Genomic DNA, 24,523 nt, shown 5'->3' on the forward strand with positions numbered 1-24,523 from the left:
TAACGCATGCACACCCAGAGAAAGGAACCCTTAACGGAACTATGCTCTCTGGAAGATGTTTCTTACAATCATAATGTAATATAACATAACTAGCCGGATACAACTTGTCTGTTCAAGCAACTATGACCCCTACGCCTGGTTTCCACGCATACCCCGGTCTATTTTACCGCTCAGGTATTCGAAAACACTCCGCACCTTTGGGTCCAGAGGTCGAAGTGAAAAGGTCTGCCATGACAACCGTTTTACAATTCAGCTAGAGTTACACATGTCAAGGAAGATACATAGTCACTTGGACTCAAATACTTCCTCCTCTATACAATCTTTTGGACTCTTTCTCACCCGCTTGAGCGGCCTTCAATTGCTCCTCCAGTTGATCTGACGATCCTGTTATGAGATAAGCAACAGTGTGAACATAGCTGGGATATAATTATGTTTTCTCGATGGAGGGGAATATTACCAGTTGACGCTTTCTTCGATTTCTCCAGTTCGGCGGTAACAGCAGTTAGCTGTGTCCGCCATTTTTCTAGCTCTTGAGACAACAGGCTGTTCTTCTCCGTAAGCACCTGGTTATACAATGATCCTTAAATCAGTTGTATTAACTGCTTCACGTATCGGGGGCTACTGGTATATAATTATCATATTTGGACAATATAAATTTACCTGCACGTCTTTTAAATGTTGATTTGTGGCTCTGGTAAGCCCATCTCGAGCAGCTCGGATGTATGCATCAGCTGAGCTGAAGGCATTAAATGCCTCTTCTAAAAAGCTGGGGTCTCATAAAACAGCCGTTCGGCGCCGATGATTCAGTGCACTCTCCACATCTGAGTTTGTGACGGATACGTCATCCGAATCCTCGGCCGAAGGACAATCCGGTGTCACTCTCGTACCAGCCCCCGTCTTTACCGCAGGATCTAGATCCCGGCTGTGGGGAGTATGACCGGCCGGACCCCCGGACATAGTCCGGCACACTCTTTTCCTGATACAGGACAAACAAAAAGGTCACAGTGGGATGCGACTGCCAAGGGGCATATTTGCAAATCCATACCTCTTCGATGAAGGCTCGGCCGTATCTTCGTTTGCCTTCCTCTTTGAAGGCTTGCCCGGCGTGGGGGCCGCTCTCTTTGGAGATGCCCCTGGGCAACATGGCGCGCCGAATGCCTCCCCTTTTGAGCACAAGACAGTGCGGTGGGTGAGGCAGAATGAGAGAACTCTTTCGGAGGAGATGTCTCCTGATTACTTACGTGTGAAGCAGGGAGAAGACCGGGATAATCGGCGGTGATGGCCACTTCTGTGCCGTCATAGCTTGCCTGGTAAAACACCCCGTCCTTGAGCACCACGAATATATCCGGATCCTCTTCGACTCCGGAGTCAAGGTCCCGATTGTGGCCCTCGGGCTGTGGGGCGGGGCTGTGAAGCCCTTCAGAAATCTTTTGCATGTACTTCAGATGCAAAAGGTAGGTCCACAAGGACATGTTCCGCGCCAGAGTGGTACGTCAACCCTGTCTTGGAAATCATGTTGTTAGACAACGGTGAACCTTCGAACTATGAAGAAGCAATGGCGGGCCCAGATTCCGACAAATGGCTAGAAGCCATGAAATCCGAGATAGGATCCATGTATGAAAACGAAGTATGGACTTTGACTGACTTGCCCGATGATCGGCGAGCCATAGAAAATAAATGGATCTTTAAGAAGAAGACAAACGCGGATGGTAATGTGACCATCTATAAGGCTCGACTTGTCGCTAAGGGTTATCGACAAGTTCAAGGGGTTGACTACGATGAGGCTTTCTCACCCGTAGCGAAGCTGAAGTCCGTCCGAATCATGTTAGCAATTGCCACATTCTATGATTATGAGATATGGCAAATGGATGTCAAAACGGCATTCCTTAACGACTTTCTTAAGGAAGAATTGTATATGATGCAGCCGGAAGGTTTTGTCGATCCTAAGAATGCTAACAAGGTATGCAAGCTCCAGCGCTCCATCTATGGGCTGGTGCAAGCATCTCGGAGTTGGAACATTTGATGAGATGATCAAAGCGTTTGGGTTTACACAGACTTATGGAGAAGCCTGTGTTTACAAGAAAGCGAGTGGGAGCTCTGTAGCATTTCTCATATTATATGTGGATGACATACTGTTGATGGGAAATTATATAGAATTCTTGGGAAGCATAAAGGCCTACTTGAACAAGTGTTTTTCAATGAAGGACCTTGGAGAAGCTGCTTATATATTAGGCATCAAGATCTATAGAGATAGATCAAGACGCCTCATTGGTCCTTCACAAAGTACGTACCTTGACAAGATATTGAAGAAGTTCAATATGGATCAGTCCAAGAAGGGGTTCTTGCCTGTATTGCAAGGTGTGCAATTGAGCAAGGCTCCATGCCCGACCACGGCAGAAGATAGAGAAAGGATGAGTGTCGTCCCCTATGCCTCGGCCAGAGGGTCTATTATGTATGCCATGCTGTGTACCAGACCTGATGTAAACCTTGCCGTAAGTTTGGTAGGAAGGTACCAAAGTAATCCCGGCATGGAACACTGGACAGCGGTCAAGAATATCCTGAAGTACCTGAAGAGGACTAAGGATATGTTTCTCGTTTATGGAGCTGACGAAGAGCTCGAAGTAAAGGGTTACGTCGATGCTAGCTTCGACACAGATCTGCATGACTCTAAGTCACAAACCGGATACGTGTATATTTTGAATGGTGGGGCAGTAAGCTGGTGAAGTTGCAAGCAAAGCGTTGTGGCGGGATCTACATGTGAAGCGGAATACATGGCGGCCTCAGAGGCAGCACAAGAAGCAATCTGGGTGAAGGAGTTCATTACCGACCTAGGAGTTATTCCCAATGCGTCGGGCCCGATGACTCTCTTCTGTGACAACACTGGAGCTATTGCCCTTGCGAAGGAGCCCAGGTTTCACAGGAAGATCAGGCATATCAAGCGCCGCTTCAACTCCATTCGTGAAAATGTTCAAAATGGAGACATAGATATTTGTAAAGTACATACGGACCTGAATGTAGCAGATCCGTTGACTAAACCTCTCCCTAGAGCAAAACATGATCAACACCAGAACTCTATGGGTGTTCGATTAATCACAATGTAACTAGATTATTGACTCTAGTGCAAGTGGGAGACTGTTGGAAATATGCCCTAGCGGCAATAATAAAATGGTTATTATTATATTTCCTTGTTCATGATAATTGTCTATTGTTCATGCTATAATTGTGTTATCCGGAAATCGTAATACATGTGTGAATACATAGACCACAACATGTCCCTAGTGAGCCTCTAGTTGACTAGCTCGTTGATCAACAGATAGTCATGGTTTCCTGACTATGGACATTGGATGTCATTGATAACGGGATCACATCATTAGGAGAATGATAGTGATGGACAAGACCCAATCCTAAGCATAGCACAAGATCGTGTAGTTCGTTTGCTAGGGCTTTTCCAAATGTCAAGTATCATTTCCTTAGACCATGAGATTGTGCAACTCCCGGATACCATAGGAGTGAGTTGGGTGTGCCAAACGTCACAACGTAACTGGGTGGCTATAAAGGTGCACTACGGGTATCTCCGAAAGTGTCTGTTGGGTTGGCACGAATCAAGACTGGGATTTGTCACTCCGTATGACGGAGAGGTATCTCTGGGCCCACTCGGTAATGCATCATCATAATGAGCCCAATGTGACCAAGTGTTTGGTCACGGGATCATGCATTACGGTACGAGTAAAGTGACTTGCCGGTAACGAGATTGAACAAGGTATTGGGATACCGACGATCCAATCTCGGGCAAGTAACGTACCGATTGACAAAGGGAATTGTATACGGGATTGATTGAATCCTCGACATCGTGGTTCATCCGATGAGATCATCATGTAACATGTGGGAGCTAACATGGGTATCCAGATCCCGCTGTTGGTTATTGACCGGAGAGTCGTCTCGGTCATGTCTGCATGTCTCCCGAACCCGTAGGGTCTACACACTTAAGGTTCGGTGACGCTAAGGTTGTAGAGATATTTGTATGCGGAAAGCCGAAAGTTGTTCGGAGTCCCAGATGAGATCCCGGACGTCACGAGGAGTTCCGGAATGGTCCGGAGGTGAAGAATTGTATATAGGAAGTCCAGTTTCGGCCACCGAGAAAGTTTCGGGGGTCACCGGTATTGTACCGGGACCACCGGAAGGGTCCCGGGGGGTCCACCGAGTGGGGCCACCTATCCCGGAGGGCCCCATGGGCTGAAGTGGGAGGGGAACTAGCCCCTGGTGGGCTGGTGCGCCCCTCTTGGGCTTCCCCCTGCGCCTAGGGTTGGAAACCCTAGGGGTGGGGGGCGCCCCACTTGCCTTGGGGGGCAAGCCAGCCCCTTGGCCGCCGCCCCCCTTGGAGATTGGATCTCCTAGGGCCGGCGCCCCCCAGGGGCCCTATATAAGAGGGGGGAGGGAGGGCAGCAAAACCCCAAGCCCCTGGCGCCTCCCTCTGCCTCCCGTGACACCTCTCCCTCTCGCTGAACTTGGCGAAGCCCTGCCGAGATCCCCGCTGCTTCCACCACCACGCCGTCGTGCTGCTGGATCTCCATGAACCTCTCCCTCCCCCTTGCTGGATCAAGAAGGAGGAGACGTCTTCCCCAACCGTATGTGTGTTGAACGCGGAGGTGCCGTCCGTTCAACGCTCGGTCATCGGTGATTTGGATCACGATGAGTACGACTCCATCAACCCCGTTCACTTGAACGCTTCCGCTCGCGATCTACAAGGGTATGTAGATGCACTCTTTTCCCTCTCATTGCTAGAAGACTCCATAGATTGTTCTTGGTGATGCGTAGGAATTTTTTTAATTTCTGCAACGATCTCCAACAGTTGCATCATGAGCTAGGTCTATGCGTAGTTTCTATGCACGAGAAGAACACAAAGCAGTTGTGGGCGTCGATATTGTCATTTTACTTGCCGTTACTAGTCTTATCTTGATTCGGCGACATCATGGGATGAAGCGGCCCGGACCGACCTTACACGTACGCTTACGTGAGACAGGTTCCACCGACTGACATGCACTAGTTGCATAAGGTGGCTAGCAGGTGTCTGTCTCTCCCACTTTAGTCGGATCGGATTCGATGAAAAGGGTCCTTATGAAGGGTAAATAGAAATTGGCATATCACGTTGTGGTTTTGGCGTAGGTAAGAAACATTCTTGCTAAGAAACCTATAGCAGCCACGTAAAAATTTGCAACAACAATTAGAGGACGTCTAACTTGTTTTTGCAGCATATGCCGTGTGATGTGATATGGCCAAAAGGATGTGATGAATGATATATGTGATGTATGAGATTGATCATGTTCTTGTAATAGGAAGCACGACTTGCATGTCGATGAGTATGACAACCGGCAGGAGCCATAGGAGTTGTCTTAATTTATTTATGACCTGCGTGTCAACATATAACGTCATGTAATTACTTTACTTTATTGCTAAACCGTTAGCCAAAGTAGTAGAAGTAATAAATGACGAGACAACTTCATGAAGACACGATGATGGAGATGATGGTGTCATGCCGGTGACGACGATGATCATGGCGCCCCGAAGATGGAGATCAAAAGGAGCAAAATGATATTGGCCATATCATGTCACTATTTGATTGCATGTGATGTTTATCATGTTTTACATCTTAGTTGCTTAGAACGACCGTAGCTTAAATAAGATGATCCCTTGCAATAATTTCAAGAAAGTGTTTCCCCTAACTGTGCACCATTGCGAAGGTTCGTTGTTTCGAAGCACCACGTGATATCGGGTGTGATAGATTCTAACGTTCGAATACAATGGGTGTAAGCCAGATTTACACACGCAATACACTTAGGTTGACTTGACGAGCCTAGCATGTACAGACATGGCCTCGGAACACGGAAGACCGAAAGGTCGAGCATGAGTCGTATAGAAGATACGATCAACATGAAGATGTTCACCGATGTTGACTAGTCCGTCTCACGTGATGATCGGACACGGCCTAGTTGACTCGGATCATGTTTCACTTAGATGACTAGAGGGATGTCTATCTGAGTGGGAGTTCATTGAATAATTTGATTAGATGAACTTAATTATCATGAACTTAGTCTAAAATCTTTACAATATGTCTTGTAGATCAAATGGCCCACGCTAATGTTGCCCTCAACTTCAACGCGTTCCTAGAGAAAACCAAGCTGAAAGATGATGGCAGCAACTATACGGACTGGGTCCGGAACCTGAGGATCATCCTCATAGCTGCCAAGAAAGATTATGTCCTAGAAGCACCGCTAGGTGACGCACCCATCCCAGAGAACCAAGACGTTATGAACGCTTGGCAGCAGCGTGCTGATGATTACTCCCTCGTTCAGTGCGGCATGCTTTACAGCTTAGAACCGGGGCTCCAAAAGCGTTTTGAGCAACACGGAGGATATGAGATGTTCGAAGAGCTGAAAATGGTTTTCCAAGCTCATGCCCGGGTCGAGAGATATGAAGTCCCGACAAGTTCTTCAGTTGTAAGATGGAGGAAAATAGTTCTGTCAGTGAGCACATACTCAAAATGTCTGGGTTACACAACCGCTTGACTCAGCTGGGAGTTAATCTCTCGGATGACGCGGTCATTGACAGAATCCTTCAGTCGCTTCCACCGAGCTACAAGAGCTTTGTGATGAACTTCAATATCCAGGGGATGGAAAAGACCATTCCTGAGGTATATTCAATGCTGAAATCAGCGGAGGTGGAGATCACAAAGGAACATCAAGTGTTGATGGTGAATAAAACCACTAAGTTCAAGAAAGGCAAGGGTAAGAAGAAATTCAAGAAGGACGGCAAGGGAGTTGCCGCGCCCGGTAAGCCAGTTGCCGGGAAGAACCCAAAGAATGGACCCAAGCCTGAGACTGAGTGCTTTTATTGCAAGGGAAGTGGTCACTGGAAGCGGAACTGCCCCAAGTACTTGGCGGACAAGAAGGCCGGCAATACCAAAGGTATATGTGATATACATGTTATTGATGTGTACCTTACCAGCACTCGTAGTAGCTCCTGGGTATTTGATACCGGTGCGGTTGCTCATATTTGTAACTCAAAGTAGGAGCTGCGGAATAAACGGAGACTGGCAAAATATGAGGTGACGATGCGCGTCGGGAATGGTTCCAAGGTCGATGTGATCGCCGTCGGCACGCTACCTCTACATTTACCTACGGGATTAGTTTTAAACCTCAATAATTGTTATTTAGTGCCAGCTTTGAGCATGAACATTGTATCAGGATCTCGTTTTATTCGAGATGGCTACTCATTTAAATCCGGGAATAATGGTTGTTCTATTTATATGAGAGATATGTTTTATGGTCATGCCCCGCTGGTTAATGGTTTATTCTTAATGAATCTCGAACGTAGTGTTACACATATTCATAGTGTGAATACCAAAAGATGTAAGGTTGATAATGATAGTCCCACATACTTGTGGCACTGCCGTCTTGGTCACATTGGTGTCAAACGCATGAAGAAGCTCCATGCAGATGGACTTTTGGAGTCTCTTGATTACGAATCATTTGACACGTGCAAACCATGCCTCATGGGTAAGATGACCAAGACTCCGTTCTCCGAAACAATGGAGCGAGCAACCAACTTATTGGAAATCATACATACTGATGTGTGCGGTCCAATGAGTGTTGAGGCTCGCGGTGGCTATCGTTATGTTCTCACTCTCACTGATGACTTGAGTAGATATGGGCATGTCTACCTAATGAAACACAAGTTTCAGACCTTTGAAAAGTTCAAGGAATTTCAGAGTGAGGTTGAGAATCAACGTGACAGGAAAATAAAGTTCGTACGATCAGATCATGGAGGGGAATATTTGAGTCACGAATTTGGCACACACTTAAGGAAATGAGGAATAGTTTCACAACTCACGCCGCCTGGAACACCTCAGCGAAATGGTGTGTCCGAATGTCGTAATCGCACTATATTGGATATGGTGCGATCTATGATGTCTCTTATCGATCTACCGCTCTCATTTTGGGGCTATGCTTTAGAGACTGCCGCATTCACTTCAAATAGGGCTCCATCGAAATCCGTTGAGACGACACCGTATGAATTATGGTTTGGGAAGAAACCTAAGCTGTCGTTTCTAAAAGTTTGGGGATGCGATGGTTATGTCAAGAAACTTCAACCTGAAAAGCTCGAACCCAAGTCGGAGAAATGCGTCTTCATAGGATACCCTAAGGAAACCATTGGGTATACCTTCTACCTCAGATCCGAAGGCAAGATCTTTGTTGCTAAGAACGGATCCTTTCTGGAGAAAGAGTTTCTCTCGAAAGAAGTAAGTGGGAGGAAGGTAGAGCTTGATGAAGTACTGCCTCTTGAAGCGGAAAGTAGCGCAGCTCAGGAAAATGTTCCTGTGGTGCATGGACCGACTAGAGAGGAAGTTAATGATGATGATAATCAAGGTAATTCGGATCAAGCTCCTACTGAACTTCGTAGGTCCACAAGGACACGTTCCGCGCCAGAGTGGTACGGCAACCCTGTCTTGGAAATCATGTTGTTAGACAACGGTGAACCTTCGAACTATGAAGAAGCAATGGCGGGCCCAGATTCCGACAAATGGCTAGAAGCCATGAAATCCGAGATAGGATCCATGTATGAAAACGAAGTATGGAGTTTGACTGACTTGCCCGATGATCGGCGAGCCATAGAAAATAAATGGATCTTCAAGAAGAAGACAGACGCGGATGGTAATGTGACCATCTATAAGGCTCGACTTGTCACTAAGGGTTATCGACAAGTTCAATGGGTTGACTACGATGAGACTTTCTCACCCATAGCGAAGCTGAAGTCCGTCCGAATCATGTTAGCAATTGCCGCATTCTATGATTATGAGATATGGCAAATGGACGTCAAAACGGCATTCCTTAACGGCTTTCTTAAGGAAGAATTGTATATGATGCAGCCGGAAGGTTTTGTCGATCCTAAGAATGCTATCAAGGTATGCAAGCTCCAGCGCTCCATCTATGGGCTGGTGCAAGCATCTCGGAGTTGGAACATTCGATTTGATGAGATGATCAAAGCGTTTGGGTTTACACAGACTTATGGAGAAGCCTGTGTTTACAAAAAAGTGAGTGGATGCTCTGTAGCATTTCTCATATTATATGTGGATGACATACTGTTGATGGGAAATGATATAGAATTCTTGGGAAGCATAAAGGCCTACTTGAACAAGTGTTTTTCAATGAAGGACCTTGGAAAAGCTGCTTATATATTAGGCATCAAGATCTATAGAGATAGATCAAGACGCCTCATTGGTCTTTCACAAAGTACGTACCTTGACAAGATATTAAAGAAGTTCAATATGGATCAGTCCAAGAAGGGGTTATTGCCTGCATTGCAAGGTGTGCAATTGAGCACGGCTCAATGCCCGACCACGGCAGAAGATAGAGAAAGGATGAGTGTCGTCCCCTATGCCTCGGCCATAGGGTCTATTATGTATGCCATGCTGTGTACCAGACCTGATGTAAACCTTGCTGTAAGTTTGGTAGGAAGGTACCAAAGTAATCCCGGCATGGAACACTGGACAGCGGTCAAGAATATCCTGAAGTACCTGAAGAGGACTAAGGATATGTTTCTCGTTTATGGAGCTGACGAAGAGCTCGAAGTAAAGGGTTACGTCGATGCTAGCTTCGACACAGATCTGCATGACTCTAAGTCACAAACCGGATACGTGTATATTTTGAATGGTGGGGCAGTAAGCTGGTGAAGTTGCAAGCAAAGCGTTGTGGCGGGATCTACATGTGAAGCGGAATACATGGCCGCCTCAGAGGCAGCACAAGAAGCAATCTGGGTGAAGGAGTTCAATACCGACCTAGGAGTTATTCCCAATGCGTCGGGCCCGATGACTCTCTTCTGTGACAACACTGGAGCTATTGCCCTTGCCAAGGAGCCCAGGTTTCACAGGAAGACCAGGCATATCAAGCATCGCTTCAACTCCATTCGTGAAAATGTTCAAAATGGAGACATAGATATTTGTAAAGTACATACAGACCTGAATGTAGCAGATCCGTTGACTAAACCTCTCCCCAGAGAAAAACATGATCAACACCAGAACTCTATGGGTGTTCGATTCATCACAATGTAACTAGATTATTGACTCTAGTGCAAGTGGGAGACTGTTGGAAATATGCCCTAGAGGCAATAATAAAATGGTTATTATTATATTTCCTTATTCATGATAATTGTCTATTATTCATGCTATAATTGTGTTATCCGGAAATCGTAATACATGTGTGAATACATAGACCAGAACATGTTCCTAGTGAGCCTCTAGTTGACTAGCTCATTGATCAACAGATAGTCATGGTTTCCTGACTATGGACATTGGATGTCATTGATAACGGGATCACATCATTAGGAGAATGATGTGATGGACAAGACCCAATCCTAAGCATAGCACAAGATCGTGTAGTTCGTTTGCTAGAGCTTTTCCAAATGTCAAGTATCATTTCCTTAGACCTTGAGATTGTGCAACTCCCGGATACCATAGGAGTGCTTTGGGTGTGCCAAACGTCACAACGTAACTGGGTGGCTATAAAGGTGCACTACGGGTATCTCCGAAAGTGTCTGTTGGGTTGGCACGAATCGAGACTGGGATTTGTCACTCCGTATGACGGAGAGGTATCTCTGGGCCCACTCGGTAATGCGTCATCATAATGAGCTCAATGTGACCAAGTGTTTGGTCACGGGATCATGCATTACGGTACGAGTAAAGTGACTTGCCGGTAACGAGATTGAACAAGGTATTGGGATACCGACGATCGAATCTCGGGCAAGTAACGTACCGATTGACAAAGGGAATTGTATACGGGATTGATTGAATCCTCGACATCGTGGTTCATCCGATGAGATCATCGTGGAACATGTTGGAGCCAACATGGGTATCCAGATCCCGCTGTTGGTTATTGACCGGAGAGTCGTCTCGGTCATGTCTGCATGTCTCCCGAACCCGTAGGGTCTACACACTTAAGGTTCGGTGACGCTAGGGTTGTAGAGATATTAGTATGCGGAAATTCGAAAGTTGTTCGGAGTCCCGGATGAGATCCCGGACATCACGAGGACTTCCGGAATGGTCCGGAGGTGAAGAATTGTATATAGGAAGTCCAGTTTCGGCCACCGGGAAAGTTTCGGGGGTCACCGGTATTGTACCGGGACCACCGGAAGGGTCCCGGGGGGTCCACCGGGTGGGGCCACCTATCCCGGAGGGCCCCATGGGCTGAAGTGGGAGGGGAACCAGCCCCTGGTGGGCTGGTGCACCCCCCTTGGGCCTCCCCCTGCGCCTAGGGTTGGAAACCCTAGGGGTGGGGGGCGCCCCACTTGGCTTGGGGGGCAAGCCACCCCCTTGGCCGCCGCCCCCCTTGGAGATTGGATCTCCTAGGGCCGGCGCCCCCCAGGGGCCCTATATAAAGAGGGGGGAGGGAGGGCAGCAAAATCCCAAGCCCCTGGCACCTCCCTCTCCCTCCCGTGACACCTCTCCCTCTTGCTGAGCTTGGCGAAGCCCTGCCGAGATCCCCGCTGCTTCCACCACCACGCCGTCGTGCTGCTGGATCTCCATCAACCTCTTCCTCCGCATTGCTGGATCTAGAAGGAGGAGATGTCTTCCCCAACCGTACGTGTGTTGAACGCGGAGGTGCCGTCCGTTCGGCGCTCGTTCATCGGTGATTTGGATCACGACGAGTACGACTCCATCAACCCCGTTCACTTGAACGCTTCCGCTCGTGATCTACATGGGTATGTAGATGCACTCTTTTCCCTCTCATTGCTAGAAGACTCCATAGATTGTTCTTGGTGATGCGTAGGAAATTTTTTAATTTCTGCAACGATCTCCAACACGAACTGGGTCTGGAAGTGCGACGTCCTCAATATAGAACCATTCGGAAGGCCACTCTTCGGATGCCTTCTTTGGTGTGCCGGACAGGTATTCGGTCTTGGCGATGCGCCATATTTCGGCTCCGCCCACTTCAAATATTGATCCCTCGTAGTTGCACGGGACGAGACATAATAGCTTTCTCCACAATTCAAAGTGGGCCTCACAACCCAGGAACAGCTCACAAAGAGCAACGTAACCCACGATGTGCAGGATGGAGGCGGGAGTGAAGTTGTGCAGTTGGAGGCCTAGTACTCCAGAAGCCCTCGGAGGAATGGATGAATTGGAAATCCGACACCTCTTAGCAAATAAGGGACGAAGCACACTCGTTCCCCCCAGATGGATTGGGGAAATTCTCCGCCTGGACCTCGTTATTGAAGGAGGTCAACCCTGGCCGAACAGGAACCAGATCCGCGGGGGGAAGAAGTCCCTATGTTTGCAGCTTCACTAGCTGTCCGTGGGATACGGAACATGTCTCCCAGTCACCTTTTTCTGGGGCGCAGGGACAGGAGGAGCTGGAAGCGCGAGCCATGTTGGAGTGGTCTTTTCTGGCAAGCTCTGAGGATTTTTTCCGTGTGGTGTTGAATGGATCTGAGATCCAATCTCTTTAAATAGACACTCCTCCTCACATGGCCGGGGTGTTATATGTAAAAACACCCTGACCTCTCGCATTCGCGTGACACGTGGAAGCTGAAGTTGTTGATACACAGAAGCCGAGGGGTACTACATTAAATGGAAGGCTGAATACATCGTTTTAAAGTCATCGGAGGAGGAACCCGCCTTGTAATGTCGAAGACTATCTGCGCCGGACACCTCGTTATTGAAGTTTGGTTCGGGGGCTACTGAGTGAGTCCTGGACTAAGGGGTCCTCGGGCGTCCGGCCTGTTAGCCATGGGCCGGACTGATGGGCTGTGAAGATACGAAGACCGAAGACTCCACCCGTGTCCGGATGGGACTCTCCTTGGCGTGGAAGGCAAGCTTGGCGATCAAATATGAAGATTCTCTTCTCTGTAACCGACTTTGTGTAACCCTAGTCCCCTCTGGTGTCTATATAAACCGGAGGGCTTAGTCCATGGAGGATAGATATAATCATAGTCATACATGCTAAACTTTTAGGGTTTTAGCCATTACGATCTCGTGGTAGATCAACCCTTGTAATACTCATATTCATCGAGATCAATCAAGCAGGAAGTAGGTTATTACCTCCATAGAGAGGGCCCGAACCTGGGTAAACACTGTGTCCCCCGTCTCCAGTTACCATCGACCTTAGACGCACATTTCGGGACCCCCTACCCGAGATCCGCCGGTTTTGACACCGACACCACGTGCTAACCTCGATTGTAAACATCGGTGCTTCCCACTGTTTCCCTGCAACACATATAAGGTAGTTAGTCATCAGGTTAAGTAAGGGTTCGCATGCTATCAGTAAAATATGTTGATGAAAAATAAGCACATTGCAGATTCATCAGATTAATTCAAGTCACACGGAAAACCCATTTATCCAAACCAAGCATGATTAAGAACTAGGAAATATAACACTTGTATATGTTTCTCATGTATTAAGTGCAGCCAAATTCGATTTATTCCTCACATGCACAACAATACAGAATTCTACCCACGACAATTGGACATCGCATTGCAGAATTGAACCAAGCAGTTAACTAAACACCACACCAAATGAACCAAACATTAACTGAGCACCACATTGCACAATATAACATGCTCCTAATAGAAGATCAGACAGTTAACCAAACAGTTAACTACAGCCAATTGTAGCAAGTGTATTTGTTTCTCATGTATTTATTACAGCCAAATTCAATTTATTCCTCACATGGTATACAATAACAGAATGCACCCACAACTATTGAACATCGCATTGCAGAATTGAACCAAACAGTTAACTAAACACCACAACACAAATGAACCAAACGTTAACTGAGCACCACATTGCGCAATGTATAACCAAACCAAGCATGCTTGACAACTTGGAAATATAGCAATTGTATTCGTTTCTCATGTATTTTGTAAAGATAAATTTGATTTATTTCTCACATGGAAGACAATACAAAATTGCAGTCTGAAGAATTGAACATCACATTTGCAGAATTGAACCAAACAGTTAACTGAAGACGACAACTAATTAACAAAACAGTTAATAAGTGAGCACCACACTGCACGACATATAGAACATATACACTAGAGCAACAGATTGCATGGTAAAATAGATAGCACGATTCACTAGAATTTGTGAAGGAAAGGCAGGAGTGGCACATGCAATGTGTAAACCGAGCATGCTTAACCAGTGTAGCTAGCAAATGGCAAGGTGCTCCTCCAAGATCTGGGGGTTGGCATGAATGGCAGCCATCGCGACCTCATCCGCGCGTGCGGCCGCGATTTGCTTCTCCGCTGCCAAATGCTCCTTGAGATCCTGGCTATACTGCGTGCACCATGGCTTAGGGCGGCGCTTATTTGGTGGAGGGGTCGGTGATTTGGGTGGAAGATGTCGCGCTCGCGCCGGCGGTCGGGGCATGTGGGATGTGGAAGGAGGAGGAGGATGGGGGTCGGGTGTGGATTACCTGCTTGGATAGACGAGGCCGAGCAGCGTGAAGGAGGGTCGCCGACGAGGAGGTGGCGCTGCAAGCAAGGAGTGAAGGTTTCAACTTGGAAAGGAAGGCGGAAAGAGGGGAAATGTGGCTTTTGGTAAGGGGGAGGGGGCGGGAAGGTAGATATTTCCGTTGAAGCCTAAAATTTGGAATCGCTTCAGCCAAAAAACTGGCGCGCAAAGTGTCATCAAACACGGTCCCTTATTCAGAACTGTGTACGATATGTGGACATCACAAACGATTCAGATGGCTTAACCCGTTTGTGATGAGTTTGAACGTCAAAAATTTTGGTTCGAATTTCCATGGTTACAGTGGTCATCCATGTCATTGTAATTTGGATACACAAAGGAGACTACAGCACACCCACACTTCTTAATCGGGCAAGTTCAGCAATTAAACAGAGCTAGCTGACCTAAACATTACTCTAACAAATTAAAGACCGACGCTCTTAATTAAACAAAACAAAGATGCAACACCCTGGACACACCCGCCAGTGGTCGTTACTCCTGGCGGGATCTAGACTGGCCCCACAGATCAATACTAGTATTTTCTGCGCACTTTGTCCTCACTCGTGCGCACCCGGGAGCAACTTCTCGGTTGGTCACCCATCCTGAAATTACTCCAAGCAGAGCACGCTTAACTTTGGAGTTCTGTCCGAATGGGCTTTCGGAAAAGAAGGAATTCCTTATTGATATGAGTAGTCTATCATCCCTATTAAGCCAGGCTATCACATACACCCCCACTCAGAGGAACCAACGTCCTCGTCAGGCCACAGGAACATTCCCTCTTGGCACAAACGTCTGTGCATCCAGTCCGGTACATGTGCCAGGCCGTGTGCCACGACGGGTCACAAACGTCATGAACAACATGACCGCGCACCTGTCCGCAAACATTCGTGTAACCGTGAGGGTCGGCTCTGATACCAACTTGTAACACCCCGGACACACCCGCCGGTGGTTGTTACTCCTGGCGGGATCTAGACTGGCCCCACAGATCAATACTAGTCTTTTCTGTGCACTTTGTCCTCACTCTGCGCACCCGGGAGCAACTTCTCGGTCGGTCACCCATCCTGAAATTACTCCAAGCTGAGCACGCTGAACATTGGAGTTCTGTCCAAATGGGCTTCCGAAAAAGAAGGAATTCCTTATTGATATGAGTAGTCTATCATCCCTATTAAGCCAGGCTATCACATAATAATGAATTTATATGAAAACAAAGGAATAGGAAGAATAAGGTTTATTGTATGTTTATCCTTCGTCAACTTAAATTGATGACACACAATGGATTTGGCATACTACTCATTCTCATTGAAAAGGATTGAAGAGAGATATTGCTCAACTTGGGAAGGTCTTCAATGAACCACCGGTAGGATTTGGGAAGAACGAACGAATTGATACGTGAAAGTGCAACTATCCCTGGGTGGTTTTGGTAATTCCTAACAACATATAGCTCATTGAGCTAATGCTATTTCAAGATAAATATTTCAGGAAAGCTCAATGATTGGCATGGCATGGATGAGAATAGTGGACCCCTAAAAATAGGAAGGACAAAGGATTGGCTCAAGCTCAAAGCTCAGGACTCTACATTTTCTATTTTAGTGGTCCAAGATCACATTGAGTCCATAGGAAAGCCAATACTATTAAGAGGGGATGAGGTGTTGCTTAATGGCTTGCTTGCTCAAAGTGCTTAGTGATATGCTCCAAAGCCCTCAACCACTTTCTCACATCCACATATGTCCCAAACCAAAAGTCAAACTCGGCCCCACCGAAAATTCCTATCCGGTGCCACCAAGTTCTCTTGACATAGCCACTGCCAGAAACCCTAGTCTTTTCGGTCTCACCGATAGGGATCTCGGTCTCACCGAGATGGGATTGTAATCTCTCTGTTTCCCTTCGTAACGTTTCGATCAAACCGAGATTAGCGATCGGTTCCACCGAGATTGTAATGCAAACTCTCTGTTTCCCTTTCGTAACGTTTCGGTCCAACCGAGATGAGCGAATCGGTCCCACCGAGTTTGCCTGACCAACTCTCGGTTTGTCTATTACCAAAATCGGTCTCACCGAGTTTGTGTAATCGGTCTCACCGAGATTACGTTATGCACTAACCCTAACGAAATCGGCCTCACCGAGTTGACGTGTCGGTCCCACCGAAATGCCTAACAGTCACATTATCAACCAAATCGGTCCGACCGAGTTTCACAATTCGGTCCCACCGAGTTTGGTAAATTGTGTGTAACGTTTAGATTTTGTGTGGAGACTATATATACCCCTCCACCCACTCTTCATTCGTGGAGAGAGCCATCAGACATGGCTACACTTCCAACATATATTTTCTGAGAGAGAACCACCTACACTTGTGTTAAGGTCAATATATTCCATTCCAACCACATAAATCTTGATCTCTAGCCTTCCCCAAGTTGCTTTCCACTCAAATCATCTTTCCACCAAATCCAATCCTATGAGAGAGAGTTGAGTGTTGGGGAGACTATCATTTGAAGCACAAGAGCAAGGAGTTCATCGTCAACACACCATTTGTTACCTCTTGGAGAGTGGTGTCTCCCAGATTGGCTAGGTGTCACTTGGGAGCCTCCGTCAAGATTGTGGAGTTGAACGAAGGAGTTTGTAAGGGCAAGGAGATCGCCTACTTCATGAAGATCTACCCTAGTGAGGCAAGTCCTTTGTGGGTGACGACCATGGTGGGATAGAGAAGGTTGCTTCTTCGTGGACCCTTCGTGGGTGGAGCCCTCCGTGGACTCGCGCAACCGTTCCCCTTCGTGGGTTGAAGTCTCCATCAACGTGGATGTACGATAGCACCACCTATCGGAACCACGGATAAAAAATCTCCGTGTCAACATTGCATTTTCTCCCTCAAACTCCTCCCTTTACCTTCATATGCAATTGTGTTACATTCCGCTGCTATACTCTTAGAATTGCATGTGTAGGTTGACTGCTTGACTTGTGCTAAGTTGCTAAAATCTAATAAGAACTAAAATTGGGAAAAGGCTAGTTTTTTATTTGGGAAAGTTGTCTAATCACCCCCTCTAGACATACTTTCAATCCTACAAGTGGTATCAGAGCTTTGGTCTTCATTTGCTTTGATTTCCATAGCTTTTGGTGGTCATAGCCTTGGTTTCACAACCTAGGAGAGTATGGCGTCTAGCAAGGGAAATTACCACCGTAGAGGTCCTTACTTTGATGGTAAAAATTTTGCTAGTTGGAAGCATAAGATGAAAATGCATATTCTTGGACATAACCCGGCCGTTTGGGCTATTGTGTGTATTGGCTTGCAAGGTGAATTCTTTGATGGGAGAGAACCAAACCGTGAAGCTTCCGCAGAAGAGTTGAAGATGCTGCAATATAATGCTCAAGCTTGTGATATTCTCTTCAACGGATTGTGCCCCGAAGAATTCAACAAAATCAGCCGTCTTGAGAATGCAAAGGAAATTTGGGATACTTTGATTGATATGCAAGAAGGTATCGACTCCATCAAGGAATCCAAATTGGATGTGCTTCAAAGTCAACTTGACAAGTTCAAAATGAAGGATGATGAAGGAATCGCTGAAATGTACTCTAGGCTTTCTCTCATCACAAATGAGAATGCCGGCTTAGGAAGTGAAGAGATGACCGATAAATTCATCATCAAGAAGATCCTAAGAGCCTTGGATGGAAAATATGATACCGTGTGCACATTGATCCAAATGATTCCCAACTACAAAGATCTCAAGCCAACAGAAGTCATTGGAAGAATTGTTGCTCATGAGATGTCACTCAAGGATAAGGAAGTGTTGGAAATATGCCCTAGAGGCAATAATAAATGGTTATTATTATATTTCTTTGTTCATGGTAATTGTCTATTGTTCATGCTATAATTGTATTGTTCGGAAATCGTAATACATGTGTGAATACATAGACCACAACGTGTCCCTAGTAAGCCTCTAGTTGACTAGCTCGTTGTTCAACAGATAGTCATGGTTTCCTGACTATGGACATTGGATGTCATTGATAACGGGATCACATCATTTGGAGAATGATGTGATGGACAAGACCCAATCCTAAGCATCGCATAAAAGATCGTGTAGTTTCGTTTGCTAGAGCTTTTCCAATGTCAAGTATCTTTTCCTTAGACCATGAGATCGTGCAACTCCCGGATACCGTAGGAGTGCTTTGGGTGTGCCAAACGTCACAACGTAACTGGGTGACTATAAAGGTGCACTACGGGTATCTCCGAAAGTGTCTGTTGGGTTGGCACGGATCGAGACTGGGATTTGTCACTCCGTGTGACGGAGAGGTATCTCTGGGCCCACTCGGTAATGCATCATCATAATGAGCTCAATGTGACTAAGGCGTTAGTCACGGGATCATGCATTGCGGTACGAGTAAAGAGACTTGCCGGTAACGAGATTGAACAAGGTATTGGGATACCGACGATCGAATCTCGGGCAAGTAACATACCGATTGACAAAGGGAATTGTATACGGGATTGATTGAATCCTCGACATCGTGGTTCATCCGATGAGATCATCGTGGAACATGTGGGAGCCAACATGGGTATCCAGATCCCGCTGTTGGTTATTGACCGGAGAGGCGTCTCGGTCATGTCTGCATGTCTCCCGAACCCGTAGGGTCTACACACTTAAGGTTCGGTGACGCTAGGGTTGTAGAGATATGTGTATGCGGAAACCCGAAAGTTGTTCGGAGTCCCGGATGAGATCCCGGACGTCACGAGGAGTTCCGGAATGGTCCGGAGGTGAAGAATTATATATAGGAAGTCAAGTTTCGGCCACCGGGAAAGTTTCGGGGGTTACCGGTATTGTACCGGGACCACCGGAAGGGTCCCGGGGGTCCACCGGGTGGGGCCACCTATCCCGGAGGGCCCCGTGGGCTGAAGTGGGAAGGGAACCAGCCCCTAGTGGGCTGGGCGCCCCCCATGGGCCTCCCCCCTGCGCCTAGGGTTGGAAACCCTAGGGTGGGGGGCGCCCCACTTGCCTTGGGGGGCAAGGCACCCCCCTTGGCCGCCGCCCCCCACCCTAGATGGGTTTGGCCGGCGCCCCCCTCCCAGGGGGCCTATATAAAGGGGGGAGGGAGGGCAGCAACATACAGCCTTGGGCGCCTCCCTCCTCCCCTGCTACACCTCTCCCTCTCGCAGAAGCTCGGCGAAGCCCTGCCGAGATCCCGCTACATCCACCACCACGCCGTCGTGCTGCTGGATCTCCATCAACCTCTCCTTCCCCCTTGCTGGATCAAGAAGGAGGAGACGTCGCTGCACCGTACGTGTGTTGAACGCGGAGGTGCCGTCCGTTCGGCACTCGGTCATCGGTGATTTGAATCACGGCGAGTACGACTCCGTCATCCACGTTCATTGGAACGCTTCCGCTCGCGATCTACAAGGGTATGTAGATGCACTCCTTTCCCCTCGTTGCTAGTATACTCCATAGATGCATCTTGGTGAGCGTAGGAAAATTTTAAAATTATGCTACGATTCCCAACAGTGGCATCATGAGCCAGGCCTATGCGTAGTTACTATGCACGAGTAGAACACAAAGAAGTTGTGGGCGTTGATGTTGCCAATTCTTCTTGCCGCTACTAGTCGTTTCTTGTTTCGGCGGCATTGTAGGATGAAGCGGCCCGGACCGACCTTACACGTACGCTTACGTGAGACAGGTTCCACCGACTGACATGCACTAGTTGCATAAGGTGGCTAGCGGGTGTCTGTCTCTCCTACTTTAGTCGGAACGGATTCGATGAAAAGGGTCCTTATGAAGGGTAAATAGAAATTGGCAAATCACGTTGTGGTCATACGTAGGTAAGAAACGTTCTTGCTAGAAACCTACAAACCACGTAAAAACTTGCAACAACAATTAGAGGACGTCTAACTTGTTTTTGCAGCATGTGCTATGTGATGTGATATGGCCAGAAGATGTGATGAATGATATATGTGATGTATGAGATTGATCATATTCTTGTAATAGGAATCACGACTTGCATGTCGATGAGTATGACAACCGGCAGGAGCCATAGGAGTTGTCTTTATTATTTTGTATGACCTGCGTGTCATTGAATAACGCCATGTAAATTACTTTACTTTGTTGCTAAACGCGTTAGCCATAGAAGTAGAAGTAATCGTTGGCGTGACGACTTCATGAAGACACAATGATGGAGATCATGATGATGGAGATCATGGTGTCATGCCGGTGACGAAGATGATCATGGTGCCCCGAAGATGGAGATCAAAGGAGCATAATGATATTGGCCATATCATGTCACTATTTGATTGCATGTGATGTTTATCATGTTTTTGCATCTTATTTGCTTAGAACGACGGTAGTAAGTAAGATGATCCCTTATGATAATTTCAAGAAAGTGTTCACCCTAACTGTGCACCGTTGCGAAGGTTCGTTGTTTCGAAGCACCACGTGATGATCGGGTGTGATAGATTCTAACGTTCGCATACAACGGGTGTTGACGAGCCTAGCATGTACAGACATGGCCTCGGAACACACGCAATACACTTAGGTTGACTTGACGAGCCTAGCATGTACAGACATGGCCTCGGAACACGGAGGACCGAAAGGTCGAGCATGAGTCGTATAGAAGATACGATCAACATGGAGATGTTCACCGATCTTGACTAGTCCGTCTCACGTGATGATCGGACACGGCCTAGTTAACTCGGATCATGTTTCACTTAGATGACTAGAGGGATGTCTATCTGAGTGGGAGTTCATTGAGTAATTTGATTAGATGAACTTAATTATCATGAACTTAGTCTAAAATCTTTACACTATGTCTTGTAGATCAAATGGCCAACGTTGTCCTCAATTTCAACGCGTTCCTAGAGAAAACCAAGCTGAAAGATGATGGCAGCAACTATACGGACTGGGTCCGGAACCTGAGGATCATCCTCATAGTAGCCAAGAAAGATTATGTCTTAGAAGCACCGCTAGGTGAAGCACCAATCCCAGAGAACCAAGACGTTATGAACGCTTGGCAGCAGCGTGCTGATGATTACTCCCTCGTTCAGTGCGGCATGCTTTACAGCTTAGAACCGGGTCTCCAAAAGCGTTTTGAGAAACATGGAGCATATGAGATGTTCGAGGAGCTGAAAATGGTTTTCCAAGCTCATGCCCGGGTCGAGAGATATGAAGTCTCCGACAAGTTCTTCAGCTGTAAAATGGAGGAGAATAGTTCTGTTAGTGAGCACATACTCAGAATGTCTGGGTTGCACAACCGCTTGACTCAGCTGGGAGTTAATCTCCCGGATGACGCGGTCATTGACAGAATCCTCCAGTCGCTTCCACCAAGCTACAAGAGCTTTGTGATGAACTTCAATATGCAGGGGATGGAAAAGACCATTCCTGAGGTATATTCAATGCTGAAATCAGCGGAGGTGGAGATCAGAAAAGAACATCAAGTGTTGATGGTGAATAAAACCACTAAGTTCAAGAAGGGCAAGGGTAAGAAGAACTTCAAGAAGGACGGCAAGGGAGTTGCCGCGCCCGGTAAGCCAGTTACTGGGAAGAAGTCAAAGAATGGACCCAAGCCTGAGACTGAGTGCTTTTATTGCAAGGGAAGTGGTCACTGGAAGCGGAACTGCCCCAAATACTTAGCGGACAAGAAGGCCGGCAACACCAAAGGTATATGTGATATACATGTAATTGATGTGTACCTTACCAGTACTCGTAGTAGCTCCTGGGTATTTGATACCGGTGCGGTTGCTCATATTTGTAACTCAAAACAGGAACTACGGAATAAACGGAGACTGGCGAAGGACGAGGTGACGATGCGCGTCGGGAATGGTTCCAAGGTCGATGTGATCGCCGTCGGCACGCTACCTCTGCATCTACCTACGGGATTAGTTTTAAACCTCAATAATTGTTATTTAGTGCCAGCTTTGAGCATGAACATTGTATCTGGATCTCGTTTAATTCGAGATGGCTACTCATTTAAATCCGAGAATAATGGTTGTTCTATTTATTTGAGAGATATGTTTTATGGTCATGCCCCGCTGGTCAATGGTTTATTCTTGATGAATCTCGAACGTGATGTTACACATATTCATAGTGTGAATACCAAAAGATGTAAAGTTGATAACGATAGTCCCACATACTTGTGGCACTGCCGCCTTGGTCACATTGGTGTCAAGCGCATGAAGAAGCTCCATGCAGATGGACTTTTGGAGTCTCTTGATTACGAATCATTTGACACGTGCGAACCATGCCTCATGGGTAAGATGACCAAGACTCCGTTCTCCGGAACAATGGAGCGAGCAACCAACTTATTGGAAATCATACATACCGATGTGTGCGGTCCAATGAGTGTTGAGGCTCGCGGAGGATATCGTTATGTTCTCACTCTCACTGATGACTTAAGTAGATATGGGTATGTCTACCTAATGAAACACAAGTCTGAAACCTTTGAAAAGTTCAAGGAATTTCAGAGTGAGGTTGAGAATCAACGTGACAGGAAAATAAAATTCTTACGATCAGATCGTGGTGGAGAATATTTAAGTCACGAATTTGGTGCACACTTAAGGAAATGTGGAATAGTTTCACAACTCACGCCGCCTGGAACACCTCAGAGAAACGGTGTGTCCGAACGTCGTAATCGCACTCTATTGGATATGGTGCGATCTATGATGTCTCTTACCGATTTACCGCTCTCATTTTGGGGCTATGCTTTAGAGACTGCCGCATTCACTTTAAATAGGGCTCCGTCGAAATCCGTTGAGACGACACCGTATGAATTATGGTTTGGGAAGAAACCTAAGCTGTCGTTTCTAAAAGTTTGGGGATGCGATGCTTATGTCAAGAAACTTCAACCTGAAAAGCTCGAACCCAAGTCGGAAAAATGCGTCTTCATAGGATACCCTAAGGAAACTATTGGGTATACCTTCTACCTCAGATCCGAAGGCAAGATCTTCGTTGCCAAGAACGGGTCCTTTCTGGAGAAGGAGTTTCTCTCGAAAGAATTGAGTGGGAGGAAAGTGGAACTTGATGAGGTGATAGTCACCCCTTCCGAACCGGAAAGTAGCGCAGCGCGGGAAGATGTTCCTGTGGTGCCTACACCGACTGGGGAGGAAGTTAATGATGATGATCATGAAGCTTCGGATCAAGTTACTACTGAACTTCGTAGGTCCACAAGGACACGTTCCGCACCAGAGTGGTACGGCAACCCTGTCCTGGAAATCATGTTGTTAGACAACGGTGAACCTTCGAACTATGAAGAAGCGATGGCGGGCCCGGATTCCGACAAATGGCTAGAAGCCATGAAATCCGAGATAGGATCCATGTATGAAAACGAAGTATGGACTTTGACTGACTTGCCCGATGATCGGCGAGCCATAGAAAACAAATGGATCTTTAAGAAGAAGACAGACGCGGATGGTAATGTGACCATCTATAAGGCTCGACTTGTCGCTAAGGGTTATCGACAAGTTCAAGGGGTTGACTACGATGAGACTTTCTCACCCGTAGCGAAGCTGAAGTCCGTCCGAATCATGTTAGCAATTGCCGCATACTATGATTATGAGATATGGCAGATGGACGTCAAAACGGCATTCCTTAACGGCTTCCTTAAGGAAGAGTTGTATATGATGCAGCCGGAAGGTTTTGTCGATCCTAAGAATGCTAACAAAGTATGCAAGCTCCAGCGCTCAATCTATGGGCTGGTGCAAGCATCTCGGAGTTGGAACATTCGCTTTGATGAGATGATCAAAGCGTTTGGGTTTACACAGACTTATGGAGAAGCCTGTGTTTACAAGAAAGTGAGTGGGAGCTCTGTAGCATTTCTCATATTATATGTGGATGACATATTATTGATGGGAAATGATATAGAATTCTTGGAAAGTATAAAGGCCTATTTGAATAAGTGTTTTTCAATGAAGGACCTTGGAGAAGCTGCTTATATATTAGGCATCAAGATCTATAGAGATAGATCAAGACGCCTCATTGGTCTTTCACAGAGTACATACCTTGACAAGATATTGAAGAAGTTCAATATGGATCAGTCCAAGAAGGGGTTCTTGCCTGTATTGC

The sequence above is a fragment of the Triticum aestivum genome, chromosome 6D (genome assembly GCF_018294505.1).
Source record: "Triticum aestivum cultivar Chinese Spring chromosome 6D, IWGSC CS RefSeq v2.1, whole genome shotgun sequence".
NCBI classification, from domain to species: Eukaryota; Viridiplantae; Streptophyta; class Magnoliopsida; order Poales; family Poaceae; genus Triticum; species Triticum aestivum.